We start from the raw sequence: 13,761 nt of genomic DNA, 5'->3' as shown, positions 1-13,761 counted from the left end.
TGCCTTTGGCGCTGTTACTTTGAAGATATTAGAGTGCTCAAAGCAAGCCTACGCTCTGTATACATTAGCATTGGATAACATCATAGGATTTCGATCCTATTCTGTTGGCCTTCGGGATCGGAGTAATGATTAACAGGGACAGTCATATTTCATAGTCAGAGGTGAAATTCTTGGATATATGAAAGACGAACAACTGCGAAAGCATTTGCCAAGGATGTTTTCATTAATTAAGAACGAAAGTTGGGGGCTCGAAGACGATCAGATACTGTCCTAGTCTCAACCATAAACGATGCCGACCAGGGATCAGCGGATGTTGCTTTTAGGACTCCGCTGGCACCTTATGAGAAATTAAAGTTTTTGGGTTCCGGGGGAGTATGGTCGCAAGGCTGAAACTTAAAGGAATTGACGTTAGGGCACCACCAGGAGTGGAGCCTGCGGCTTAATTTGACTCAACACGGGGAAACTTACCAGGTCCAGACATAGTAAGGATTGACAGACTGAGAGCTCTTTCTTGATTCTATGGGTGGTGGTGCATGGGCGTTCTTAGTTGGTGAAGCGATTTATCTGGTTAATTCCATTAACGAACGAGACCTCAGCCTGCTAACTAGCTACGTGGAGGCATCCCTTCACGGCCGGCTTCTTAGAGGGACTATGGCCGTTTAGGCCAAGGAAGTTTGAGGCAATAACAGGTCTGTGATGCCCTTTGATGTTCTGGGCCGCAGGCGCACTACACTGATGTATTCAACGAGTTCACACCTTGGCCGACAGGCCCGGGTAATCTTTGAAATTTCATCGTGATGGGGATAGATGATTGCAATTGTTGGTCTTCAACGAGGAATTCCTAGTAAGCGCGAGTCATCAGCTCGCGTTGACTACGTCCCTGCCCTTTGTACACACCGCCCGTCTCTCCTACCGATTGAATGATCCAGTGAGGTATTCGGATCACGGCGACGTGGGTGGTTTTCCGTCTGCGACGTCGCGAGAAGTCCACTAAACCTTATGATTTAGAGGAATGAGAAGTCGAAACAAGGTTTCCGTAGGTGAACCTGCGGAAGGGTCATTGTCGTACCCTGGACGCATAACGACCTGAAAACGATGAAACATCACTCTCAGTAGGCCGGTTTCTTACTGTGCCTGCCGATTCCATGGTTATGCGTTCATCCATGCCCAAGACTTCAGTTTTGGTTGAATCGCACGCATAGCTTCCAGATATCACCAAACCCCCGCACGAAAAGTGTCAAGGAAAATGCAACTAAACATCCTACATTCGCCAACCCGGAGACGGTGTTTGTTCGGAAGCAGTTCTGCAATGTAAACTCTAAAACGACTCTCGGCAACGGATATCTCGTCTCTCGCATCGATGAAGAACGTAGCAAAATGCGATACTTGGTGTGAATTGCAGAATCCCGTGAACCATCGAGTCTTTGAACGCAAGTTGCACCCCAAGCCTTCTGGCCGAGGGCACGTCTGCCTGGGTGTCACAAATCGTCGTCCCCCCATTCTCTCGAGGATATGGGATGGAAGGTGATCTCTCGTGTGTTACCGCACGTGGTTGGGCAAAATCCTCAGCGACAGACCGGGCCCAAGTTCCCTGGAAAGGGGCGCCAGAGAGGGTGAGAGCCCCGTCGTTCCCGGACCCTGTCGCACCACGAGGTGCTGTCTACGAGTCGGGTTGTTTGGGAATGCAGCCCCAATCTGGCGGTAAATTCCGTCCAAGGCTAAAAATGGGCGAGAGACCGATAGAAAACAAGTACCGCGAGGTAAAGATGAAAAAGACTTTGAAAAGAGAGTCAAAGAGTGCTTGACCCATGCGCTCCCCATTCGACCCATCTTGAAACATGGACCAAGGAGTCTGACATGTGTGCGAGTCAACGGGTGAGTAAACCCGTAAGGTGCAAGGAAGCTGATTGGCTGGATCCCTCACGGGTGCACAGCCGACCGACCTTGATCTTCTGAGAAGGGTTCGAGTGTGAGCATGCCTGTCGGGACCCGAAAGATGGTGAACTATGTGATACCACTCAAATTATCCTAAGGAGTGTTACTCTCATCAAAAGAGGTTCATATGTAGTACTTAGGGATCGAATCCACAAGGAGCTAGGGAACAATTAAATCTTGTGTTTATTAATTCTAAGAGTTGTAAATGTTTAAATGAAATAGCAATAGTAACAAGCGAAGTAACTAGTAAGTGTAACTTGGTTGGAAATGATATTATATGCAGGGCCACTATTCAGGTGTTGGAGATTATAATACCTATAGATGCCTATTTGTTGCATGCATGATATATTAGAGCTCAACCGCCTAACTCAGTGATCAGCTGTCGCATGTTTCACTGGTTAACAGGCTAGATCTCGTGTCTCAACGGTTAGTATGTCGACAACGAAAGAGTGTCGATCGATGGTCCTATTGGGACGTCGACCGATACACCTTTGCCAACGTCGATCGATATTCAGTTGAGGACATCGATCGACGGGTTCTAGCCAAAACTATGCGCGAGTATGAAATGCCCTACTAAGATACTAAATTGGCGGTTAGCCCTCTCTAGTAGTCCTAATATGATAGATAGATGTCAGGATGGGATAACAAGAGTGCTTGAATATGCAATCCTATGATCAAGTTTTAGTTAGCAAGGCTAAAACAAGTAATGAATACAAATCTATCATGAATATCACAACAAGGCAGATCTATAGTTTGGGGCTAATCCCACAAACCTATCTGAACCCTGGATCTAATAATTGAACTACTCAGACATAGCAAAGCAATTCATAACAATGAAGAAATAGAAACTCATAGTATAGATGAAAAGATATGATAACGAGGAGTTCCAATCACAAGTGATCTTCTCTCCAAAACTCTCTCTTCTCTCAAAGTAAAACTTGTAACAAAAAAAGGTCTCTCTGCCGTCAAAACACTTAGGCAGTATATAATCTACTAGGTTAAAATCTCGTTAGGGCATTTTCGTAATTTGGCTTACCCTTGGGTTTTAAGTCTGCTGAATCCAAAATGTCGCGTGTCTGATGTCTCGACATCGATCGATGGTACTTGTGTACATCGATCGATATTAATCTTCATTTGTCGAGGCATCTCCTGGTATCGATCGTCAGCACTTATGCACATCGATCGATTGTTCTTCCTCTCGTCGACCTTTACGTGGTCAGCTAGGGTGAAATGTCCTTTAAGCTCCAAAATGCTCCAAAGTCATAGCTTTACTCTGAAATGCACCTGAACCTGAAAACATACCTAGAAGAGTAGAAAACATAGATATATATATAGTAAATACCTATATACCATGGATGAAAATGGGTCAAATCCAAGGTATATCAACTCCCCCAGACTTACCCTTTTGCTTGTCCTCAAGCAAAACATACAAGCAGTCTCTCTGAAAGAGGTTTGAAAATATTAGGGACTTAAGATTTTAAAGCAAGAAATCTTTTCCTCGACAATTTTGCAACCACATTTAAAAGGTCCTAATCACAGAAGCACAATATGCAATATCCTAGCTTAGCAACCATTTCTAACATAACACAACTCATCAATTCACGTCTGACATCCCCTCTACTGACTTCATTTCTTAGCATAAATGTAAAGTGAATGCTTTACCTTGGGAGTATCGATCATAGGATGCAAGGATTTCAGACAAATATGGATCTGCAGGTAAAAGTTAGTTCGTTGTTTCTCTCTCTCTAATTTTTTCTCTTGAGTCAAAGTCTGCTTCCATTGCAGGATCAGTGACCAAGATTGGACAGGCTTCCATGAATCAAAACTTAATGGTGGTTGCCACCAATCTCTGTTCACATCTTTTTGACCTATATCCAAGAGTTCTTTGCGAAAGCGAGCCTTGAAGATTGCCGGCTCCAAGTCCCATTTCGAACTCTTTTATTTGAATCTTTATGAATCAAGCCTTAATGGTTTTAGCCACCAAGTCCTGTTCAGACTCATCCTAAGTAAACAATAGATCTTATTTTTATTTTTATTATTATTATTATTATTTTTTTTTTTAAGAAATAGACTAACTATTCTAGGGTCGAAATTTAGAGAGAGAAAATGTGATAAATAATCTACACCAGGCGTTACCTTCCAGACTTGTCTGAAGAATCCGATCCCATGTACACCAAGCCCCAAGACAAGCGGTTATGTCAGGTTTAGTGTTGGAAATCAGCTTTGGTTGCTTCATGCGTTTCAAGGCAAGTGTGTAGTTGATAGGTTGATCTGCTTTAGCATCTATAGTTCTATCTGCAATATGTAAATCTAAAATGGTGCTAGAGATTGGTTAGATATTCAAGTTTAAATCAATATAAGATCATAGTCCTTATTTTCAATAGCTAAGCATAATTTATTAAAATTCCTTTTATATAAGAATAAAATAAATTATATCAGTAAATCTCCCCCGGACTTAAATTACACTGTCCCAGTGTAACTCAGCCGGAGTTATGATTGAATAGTTCATGATGTACGAAATGTAACAAGTAGGGAAGATACATCTGACAGAATTATATATCGATCGATGGGAATATGTTACATCGATCGTCGTGTGTTTGTCCATGTCGAGCGATGTCGACGTCTCGTCGGCGGTCGATATTCAGATCCTCCTACTTGGGTCTCCTAAATATGAAAGAAATAAAATGAAAGTAAATAAATGCTAGCTAATAAAACCAAACTAAAATACCTAATAGTGGGTTGCCTCCCACTCAGCGCTTGGTTATAGTCATTTAGCTTGACTGTGGTAGTGATTGGCTATTTGGTGGTGAAACAGCTGCTTGTTGGGAAACAAGCATCCACGTCATCTCTGCACATTCTGGACCAATATGCAATGAAACTTCTTGTGCCCTCATCATTTCTTGTCCATTTGTCATCCATCTTCTCAAGTACATTGGAGATGTTTTGTAGCCTATCTTGAATGTTGTCAATGCTGACCTTGTGCCAGCCTATGTTGTCATAGGCGTATGCTGAAAGTTCTGTCAGTTCCTTTTTCATTGACTTTATCTTCTTGTTTATCAGCTGCTCGCCGGCTGGGGTAGACTCGGCGTCGAATCGATGCGATCATGTGTGCGTCGGTCGATCTCGGCGACTTACCGTCGAGCGATTTCGCTCGCGTCCTGTCGATCGATGCTGATATCTGGTGTTAAGCTGCGAGTTGCCTCTGAATGGCTTTGACTTCTTTCTGTATCCATTCTGCGTGGCTGTCTAGTCCATTGATTTTGTTGTCGAATGGAAAGTATATGTCATCGTAGCGTCTGTCAAGTCGTTCCTCCATGTTGTCTATAGCACTGTAAATCTTGGATGTGATCTCATCAACCTCTGCTGCTGTGTAGGGAAGTAACTCCACAGGATTCTTGCCATCGATCCAAGGCCCTCGTAGCCTGTCGATCGATGTAGATTTTGCCTGCAAAAAATTTTGATTAGTAATGTTATCAATATCCCTTTGGGCATGAAGTAATTGACTAGACAATTTGTATAAATCTGTCATGACTGGTGATATAAAGCGGTCATGCATGTCCTCGTAAGTCCTCAGCCTCTCATTCATGGTTGAGACCTTAGCGTCGAGCGATGTGATAATACACATATCGATCGATGTGGCTGGTTGTTGGTCCTTCTTGCGAATGGTATCCAGATCTTGCTGTAGTAGCTCGATTTTTGTGCTCAGCCAGTCCACGTTGTTGTTGAGAGGGTAGTACACGTCGTTTATCCTTGTGTTGATGTATGAGACTTCCCATTCATCCTTGGGTTGTGCTGAACATTGCGGTTCTGTAGGGATCTGGGCTGTAGGAAGACTGACGTTGATCGATGGTGCATTTGGTGCGTCGATCGATGTTGAGGTCGTTGCTTCCTTCTCAAGTTGCTGACGTAAACTCTCAATTTCTGTCCGCATTTCTGCCATACTTCTGAAAAGCTCATTGTAGCCTCTATCCAAAGGTTGATGTGTATCTTTTACCAATGGGTTAAGAACGTCGTGAGACAGTTCGGTTCCTATCTGGCGTAGCTTCTGAGCTCCACAAATACCAAACACCATCTCATTGATTTCATCTTTGGTGTAGAGTTCTGGTGCCAGTCTTGTGAGTGTGAAGGAAGTGGCATGTTCTGGAAGACAGATGTGGCTCTCTTCAAAAAGAGATGCTCTTTCCAGTAATTTCCTGATGTCGTCCTTTGTGACAGCTATCATCTCACCAGCTACGCCTCGTGCGTGTCCACACTCATCTCTGTAGACTCCATACTTGTCCCTTCGTTCCCAAGTGAACTTTCTGGCTCCGTACATGTGAAAAGCGCGGTTTCCAAATTCGTAACGTCTATCGATCGATGTCGGGTCATCCCTATCGATCGACGTTGGTCTTACCCTGTCGATCGATGTCTCAGTTGTCCCATCGATCGTTACTTGCCCTTTTTGTTGGCGTGATAGATCCGGATTGATTTCTGTTGTGGCGACTCCTACGTGGTTGTTAGGATCTGTTTGAATGACGTCTGGAGTGCCACGTTGCTGTGAGAATAGGTTGTCAGGTCCATTGGCTACTTGAAGGATATCTGCTATGTCCTCTCCGGACACTTGTAAAATCCTTCCATCCATTGCACGTGTGTTGCTATATGGGTCCCTGAAAATACCAAATTCATCAGATGTTAGAAAACCGTAATCAATGTTTGCATTATCAGTGAATTTAGAAATAGAAAGATTAGGGTTTAGAGTAGTTTTGATCGATGAGATACAGATGCATCGATCGATGGCAGAGTAATTTCTGCAGAACTTTTGTTATTGAGATGATTGCTCTTCATGGATTTTCCTGTTGATGTAGATGGATGAGTATTCATCTTTTTTGCTTGTGTGTCTGTTCTGGTGTGTGTAGGTTGTTTCGGGGGTGCAAAATGTTTTATATAGGTATCTCTAAACCTAGTTGGAGAGGGAATCTTCTCCTGCTTCTGAATTTTCGATGCGGCGCGAATATCGATCGATGTTCCAGTACGTGTGTCGATCGATGTGAGCGGTTGTTTTGTGGAAGCAGGGTGGGTATCGGCCAATGTGGAGTGCACTTCGGCGATCGATGTTGGAAACGTGCTGGTGAACTTATGTGTCTCAAGTCTTTCATCCTGCAAAGACATTTCTATTGCACGTTCTTTCCAATAATCCTCATCGTATTCCTCTGTATATTCCTCGTTAGATGAAGTAATTAGAGTGTCAACTGCAAAACTTTCATGGAAACCACTGTCTGCCCAACTGGCTATGGAATAATCATCACGTCCTCTCTTGATTGGAGGTTGAAAGGCAAAGTGGGGGGGTAACAATGATTAGGTGGAGTGAAATGGTCAACTGGCTGTTTTACGTCAAGTGACGTGTTGTTGCGGTCATCAGTCACTGTTGACTCATTGGAATCGATCGATGGAAAGGTGGGGGTGTCGATCGATTCCGAGTACTCTGTTTCGTACTCCCATTCATACTCTGCTCCACAATGGCATGCGCCAATGAAGCCAAGTTGTTTCTCGTTATCCACAGAATTAATAACCTTTCTCTTAGGTCGGATGGGGTCGTAGTGGATGTTGGGGTCTATCAGCGTCAGACACAATTTGTTTTTGTTCATGTCACATACGGCTCCTACTATACCTAGGAAAGATCTTCCAAGCAGAAGTGAAGAGTTCCAGTTAAGCTCGATGTCTAGGACATGAAAATCTACAAGGACAAGGGCATTACCAATCTACACCTCCAGATCTCTTATGATACCTCCTGATTGTTTTTCTGAAAGATCCACGAATGTGAAGGATTCTGTTGAAGGTCCGATGGTCAAACCAAGCTGGTCTGCCATGATCCAAGGGAGGATACTAACTGATGCTCCTGTGTTACACATTGAATGGGGAAATTCAACACCCTTGACTACGCATGGTATTGCAAATTTCCCAGGATCACTCTTCTTTGTCAATGTGATCATGTGTTTCATCTTCTCTCGTACTTGATGAAACATTCTCCTAATGTCCTCCTCATTTACCCTTGTTTCTCTGAAGAACATCCACAACCGGTGTGTGAAGTAAGCTTCATCAAAAGCTTTTTCGATTGGGATTCTGAGGATTCTTTTAGTGAAACCATCCATCTCCTTCTCGTTAGCTTCCCTCTTAAGGTTCTTAGGAATTTTCTCCTTTCTTTTCCTTAACTTTCTCCCTTCAGTTTCTTGTTCTTCTTGAACTGGTTCTGGTGAACTATTTAAAGGGTTGGGTTTTGGTTCGGGTGGGGTAGCTAATGGTTTAGGTGGTGGTCTGAGTGTGTTGATATAATCATTATCGATTGAGGGTAACCGCACTCGGTATGATCGATGGGAGGTGTGTTGTGACGATTGACGTCGGACTCACTCTGTCGATCGATGGTTAGCTTAACCGGTCGATCAATTTTATCATAGAAAGGGGAGGGTGGGTGAGGATGCTTAGCTGCGAATTCCTCATGAGTTAGAATTCGAACTGCATTGCATTCAGTCGATTTAGCGGACGACGTCGATCAGTGACTGGAGTAATCCATCCATCGATCTTCGTCATGGTCTGTCGATCGATGCGAGTTCATCGACATCGGTCGACACCATTGGGATCCGCCGAGACTCATGGAGCTTTCGATTTCGAAGTCTCCTTCCTCAAGCTTTTCATTTCTCACCACTGGCCAGAAATCATCATCTATGATGGCATTTACGTGGTGTTTCCCTTTGTCGGCTCCTGCCTCTCTAGCGAAAGCTTCTTGCCTTTTTATAGTCTCGCCCGTCTGAATTACTTGCGTTTCAAGTTTTCTCACCTGAGTCCCTAAGGTCTCGATTTTGTTGTTCAGATTGTTGTAGGCAGAGTCTATTTTACCATTAAAATCCACGGTGATTTGTTGTTGTCCCAACAGTACTCGATCATGCATCTCTTCGATCTTGCTTTCCTGAGTCTGGGGTGGTGGAATCTGGTAGTAGGAGTTCGAGTAGCTTTTGCTGTTGTTGAAGGGTTTTTGAAATTGTGAACTTTGGTTACTTCTTTGACCATTTCCAAAGAAGTTTCTGTTTCCGCCCTGGTTTCCAAATTTCTGGAATCCGGTACCTCCGATGTAGTTCACATTTTCTTCTCCTTCCGTATCTGCAACTTCTCCTTCAGATGAACAGACTTGCTTCCTAAGAAGTTCGTGCACCACATCTAACTTAGCTCTTACTTCGTCCATCTGTTCCTTCCCGATAGAGGCTACAGACTTCTTCCGTTCAGAGTCAGTTTTTTTTTGTGCTGCTGTTGTTAGCAAGGTTTTCGATAAGTCTCACAGCTTCCAACGGATTCCGAGTAGTGAAGTTTCCTTCACTCGCCGTATCAAGAGCCATTTGATACTGTAAGGCGAGACCTCGGAAGAAAGTGCTTAGCAGCTGCACTTCGTTAAATCTGGGGTGTGGACAGTCTCGCTGGAAGAACCTAAATCTATTCCACGCATCTTTGAAGGACTCTCCAGCGTCCTGCGAGAATGTGGAAATTTTGTTCCGAAGTTCTTCAGCGCTCGCCTCATTAAAGAAGTTTCGTAAGAAAGCATTCTTGATGTCAGCCCAGCATGTTAAAGATCCAGTGGGTTGCTGCCTAAGCCAGTGCATCGCTTCTCCATTCAGCGTGTATCTGCAGAGCTTGCACAGCAGGTAGTCTTCGGGGACTCCTTCCATCCGAATAGCAGCGATTAGATCCTCGAACCGTTCCTGATGATCCATAGGATGCTCGTGCGGTAACCCAGAGTAGGGTATCTGCGACACGAGAGTGTAGTATTGAGGCTTCAGCTCGAAATTCTGCTTCTGGATCTCCGAAAGTCGAATAGCTGATCTGTTGGAATAGTACTCATCTGGGCAATTGTAGTCGGCCAGTGGTTTCGATCGAGCGTCCTCATCTACAGGTTGAGCAGCTCCTGTAGCATTAGAATCAGGGATTACAGTCCTGTTGCATTAAGCAGATGACGGCATGGTATCCATCGGCGTACGCAGTGTAGTATCGATCATTGTCGAACGATTGGGATCGATCGACGATGAAGGTCTGGTGTCGGTCGACGGTTGGTTGTACGTATCGATCGACGACGATGTTGTTGCGTCGAGCGATGTTGAACGTTGACCTCTACGGATGGTGCGTTCCAAATGAGCAGGATCGTGTGAGAACAGCAAGTCTTTCTCCTTGTTGCTTCTGGTACAGCTGGGCATGCACCTGAAAAGACAAGAAAAAGATTATTAGAAAGGGGGTAGAGAAAAGAATAAGAATCAAAAAAACTAAATCTAATGGCGATCAAAGGTCCCTGGCAACGGCGCCAAATTTGATACCACTCAAATTACCCTAAGGAGTGTTACTCTCATTGTGGGAACCGAAATTCGCACTGTCGATTTCCGTTTAAATAAGGAAACTAGAAAAACCCTAATCTGCAACAAGGTATAAGCCTGGGCTCGAGAGCTGTCGGCGAGATTCCTAGTTCTAGCAACCCTAAGACGGCTAAACCTAATTGAGTCGCAGCTCGAAATAACAAAAACGGAAAATTGCCTAAATTGCTCTAAATGCTAAGTTTGCTCTGAAAAAATTCTCTCCCTTGCTCCTCGCCTAGGACTCCTTATATACTAGCTCCAAGGTCGGTTTACGCTTTTACTCTTCTGCCCTTAAGCCGGCATAGCATAAAAATGGAGATATTCCATTTTCCCGATCTTCACAATTATCTTCAAAACTTCCGTATTTATCCGTAGAAACTTGACCTTTATCCTTCCTTGTGGGCCAAGCGTGAACCATGCTATGGTTTACGGGCTTTTGGTTTGGAAAAATCGTAGGATGGGCCTCGAGTCGTGTTTTAGGTCCCTTTGGGCCGTCTTCCGACTCGACACGTTTACTACAAGTTTTTCCGCGGTTTCTAATCCGCGAAGTTTGATCGATGAATCGGAATAGCGGAAAACATGGACTGAGCTTGCTACGGTCTTCGGGAGATAGCATTCGAAGGTTTGACGAGAATGCAAGAACTGGTGTCGTATCGATGTTCGGAAAGGTTCAATCGCTACACAGCGACCGAACTTTGGCTCGAGCCCGGCCGCTTCGTAGCGACCGAGCGGGACGAGCGCTCGGTCGCTACGTAGCGACCGAGCGGGACGATCGCTCGGTCGCTACGTAGCGACCGAGCTTGGCCGAGCTCGGTCGCTACGTGGCGACCGAGCGGGACGATCGCTCGGTCGCTACGTAGCAACCGAGCGGGACGATCGCTCAGTCGCTACGTAGCGACCGAGCTTGGCCGAGCTCGGTCGCTACGTAGCGACTGAGCGGGATGATCGCTTGGTCGCTATGTAGCGACCGAGCTTTGGCTCGAGCTCGGTCGCTACATAGCGACCGAGCGGGACTATCGCTCGGTCGCTATGTAGCGACCGAGCTTTGGCTCGAGCTTGGTCGCTACATAGCGACCGAGCTTGGTCGAGCTTGGTCGCTACTTAGCGACCGAGCGGGACGATCGCTCGGTCGCTACGTAGCGACCGAGCTTGGCTGAGCTCGGTCGCTACGTAGCGACCGAGCGGGATGAGCCCTCAGTCGCTACGTAGCGACCGAGCGGGACGAGCGCTCGGTCGCTACGTAGCGACCGAACCTTGGCTTGAGCTCGGTCGCTACGTAGCGACCGAGCAGGACGATCGCTCGGTCGCTACGTAGCGACCGAGCGGGACGGACGCTCGGTCGCTGCGTAACGACCCTTTTCGAGCTTTCGTCGGACATCTCAATTCTTTCTTCCGTAAAGCTTTTTCGTAAGAAAGAGTCTATTTCGAAAAGTACTCTTCGGAGAAATTCTTATTTTCTTCCTCGGACGTTTTGAATGTTAAATTTGTCTTAACCGTTTTTGACCCCAACACTCATCAAAAGAGGTTCAGATGTAGTACTTAGGGATCGAATCCACAAGGAGCTAGGGAACAATTAAATCTAGTGTTTATTAATTCTAAGAGTTGTAAATGGTTAAATGAAATGGCAATAGTAACAAGCGAAGTAACTAGTAAGTGTAACTTGGTTGGAAATGATATTAGATGCAGGGCCACTATTCAGGTGTTGGAGATTATAATACCTATAGATGCCTATTTGTTGCATGCATGGTATATTAGAGCTCAACCGCTTAACTCAGTGATCAGCTGTCGCATGTTTCACTGGTTAACAGGCTAGATCTCGTGTCTCAACGGTTAGTATGTCGACAACGAAAGAGTGTCGATCGATGGTCCAATTGGGACGTCAACTGATACACTTTTGCCAACGTTGATCGATAGTCAGTTGAGGACATCGATCGACGGGTTCTAGCCATGCCTATGCGCGAGTATGAAATGCCCTACTAAGATACTAAATTGGCGGTTAGCCCTCTCTAGCAGTCCTAATATGATAGATAGATGTCAGGATGGGATAACAAGGGTGCTTGAATATGCAATCCTATGATCAAGTTCTAGTTAGCAAGGCTAAAACAAGCAATGAATACAAATCTATCATGAATATCACAACAAGGCAGATCTATAGTTTGGGGCTAATCCCACAAACCTATCTGAACCCTGGATCTAATAATTGAACTACTCAGACATAGCAAAGCAATTCATAACAATGAAGAAATAGAAACTCATAGTAAAGAAGTAAAGAAATGATAACAACGAGTTCCAATCACAAGTGATCTTCTCTCCAAAACTCTCTCTTCTCACAAAGTGAAACTTGTAACAAAAAAAGGTCTCTCTGCCGTCAAAACACTTAGACAGTATATAATCTACTAGGTTAAAAACTCGTCAGGGCATTTTCGTAATTTGGCTTGGCCTTGGGTTTTAAGTCTGCTGAATCCAAAATGGGGGAGACTGGTACATCAATGGTCAAAGAGATTTGATCATTGGAGAGTTCATTTGGTTCTTAAAGAATCAAGTTGTTCTGTTCCATGTTCAAAACGAGACTACGTTCAGTTGGGACATTTTTTCATGAGACAATGTATAACCACCACTGGATTCGAGGACGAATCCATCTCAAGTGGGGGAGACTTGTCCCATCCCCGTCCCGGGATCTTGACAAAGGGCCTAGACGTTTCGATAACGAGATTGCCTTGGTTCAGATCAAGAGAATTGATCGTGAACAAGGTGGGATGAGTGAAATGATCAGAATGGATCATGGGAAAGCTCAGTCTATGTTAATAAATGGACCAAAGGCCTTAGACGGATTGAATAGGATGAAGAGAACAAGCTAGGACGAGTTAGACGATAGCTGGACGAAGTGAACGAGTAGCTCGGTTAGCTCAATGAAGCTAAACTAAGTTCACTCTAGCTCGATCCAAACTAAGTCAGCTCCACTAGCTGGACTACTAGCTCACTCAGTTGGGTCAGCTGGGAGCCAGCTCATCTCAGGTACACAGACTGTTCGAGTTTCAGGCCGATGGTCTGGGTCCGGGTCAGTTGCGGGCCATGAGGTCCGGCCGTGTGGTCCATGAGTCATTGGGCTCTTGTGGGAAGGCCGTGGGCTTGAGTACCAAGTTTTGGCTTGGGTTAGACGTGCCTAGAAGGTCTGGAGCCTTCTATATCCGAACAGGTACGATCTGGACCGTTGATTGTAATCGATGGCCAAGATCTGTCCTAGAAGGATGCTTCGAAGGGATGTGACTCTTCGCACATGACCTTTGGTTGCCTATATAAAGGATGCACGACAAGAGATCATGGCATTCAATCAGTTTCGTAGGAAACAAAAGGCAGAGGCCAAATAGAAAGAGAGAGAGAGAGATCGGCCGGAAAAGGGTCAGTTGTGGTGGTTTAGTATCTCCGGCAAGGAGAACGGTTTAGGAGAGAGGATGCCGTG

The 13,761-nt window shown here is 45.0% G+C and overlaps 2 non-coding genes across 2 annotated transcripts; both read left to right on the top strand.

Annotated features, from left to right (window-relative positions):
• The first annotated feature begins 1,325 nt into the window (after window positions 1-1,325).
• LOC125595765 lies at window positions 1,326-1,481 on the top strand. Its single transcript, XR_007330589.1, has one exon. It is a non-coding gene; the product is annotated as a 5.8S ribosomal RNA (ribosomal RNA).
• A 7,873-nt stretch (window positions 1,482-9,354) lies between these two features.
• On the top strand, window positions 9,355-9,461 carry LOC125595769. The gene has a single exon (XR_007330593.1). It is a non-coding gene; the product is annotated as a small nucleolar RNA R71 (small nucleolar RNA).
• The last annotated feature ends 4,300 nt before the right edge of the window (window positions 9,462-13,761 follow it).

Source organism: Brassica napus, unplaced genomic scaffold, assembly GCF_020379485.1.
Source record: "Brassica napus cultivar Da-Ae unplaced genomic scaffold, Da-Ae ScsIHWf_1085;HRSCAF=1549, whole genome shotgun sequence".
In the NCBI taxonomy this organism is placed as follows: Eukaryota; Viridiplantae; Streptophyta; class Magnoliopsida; order Brassicales; family Brassicaceae; genus Brassica; species Brassica napus.
Note: the sequence above shows the minus strand (reverse complement) of the source record. Positions and strands in the feature narration are given on the sequence as shown.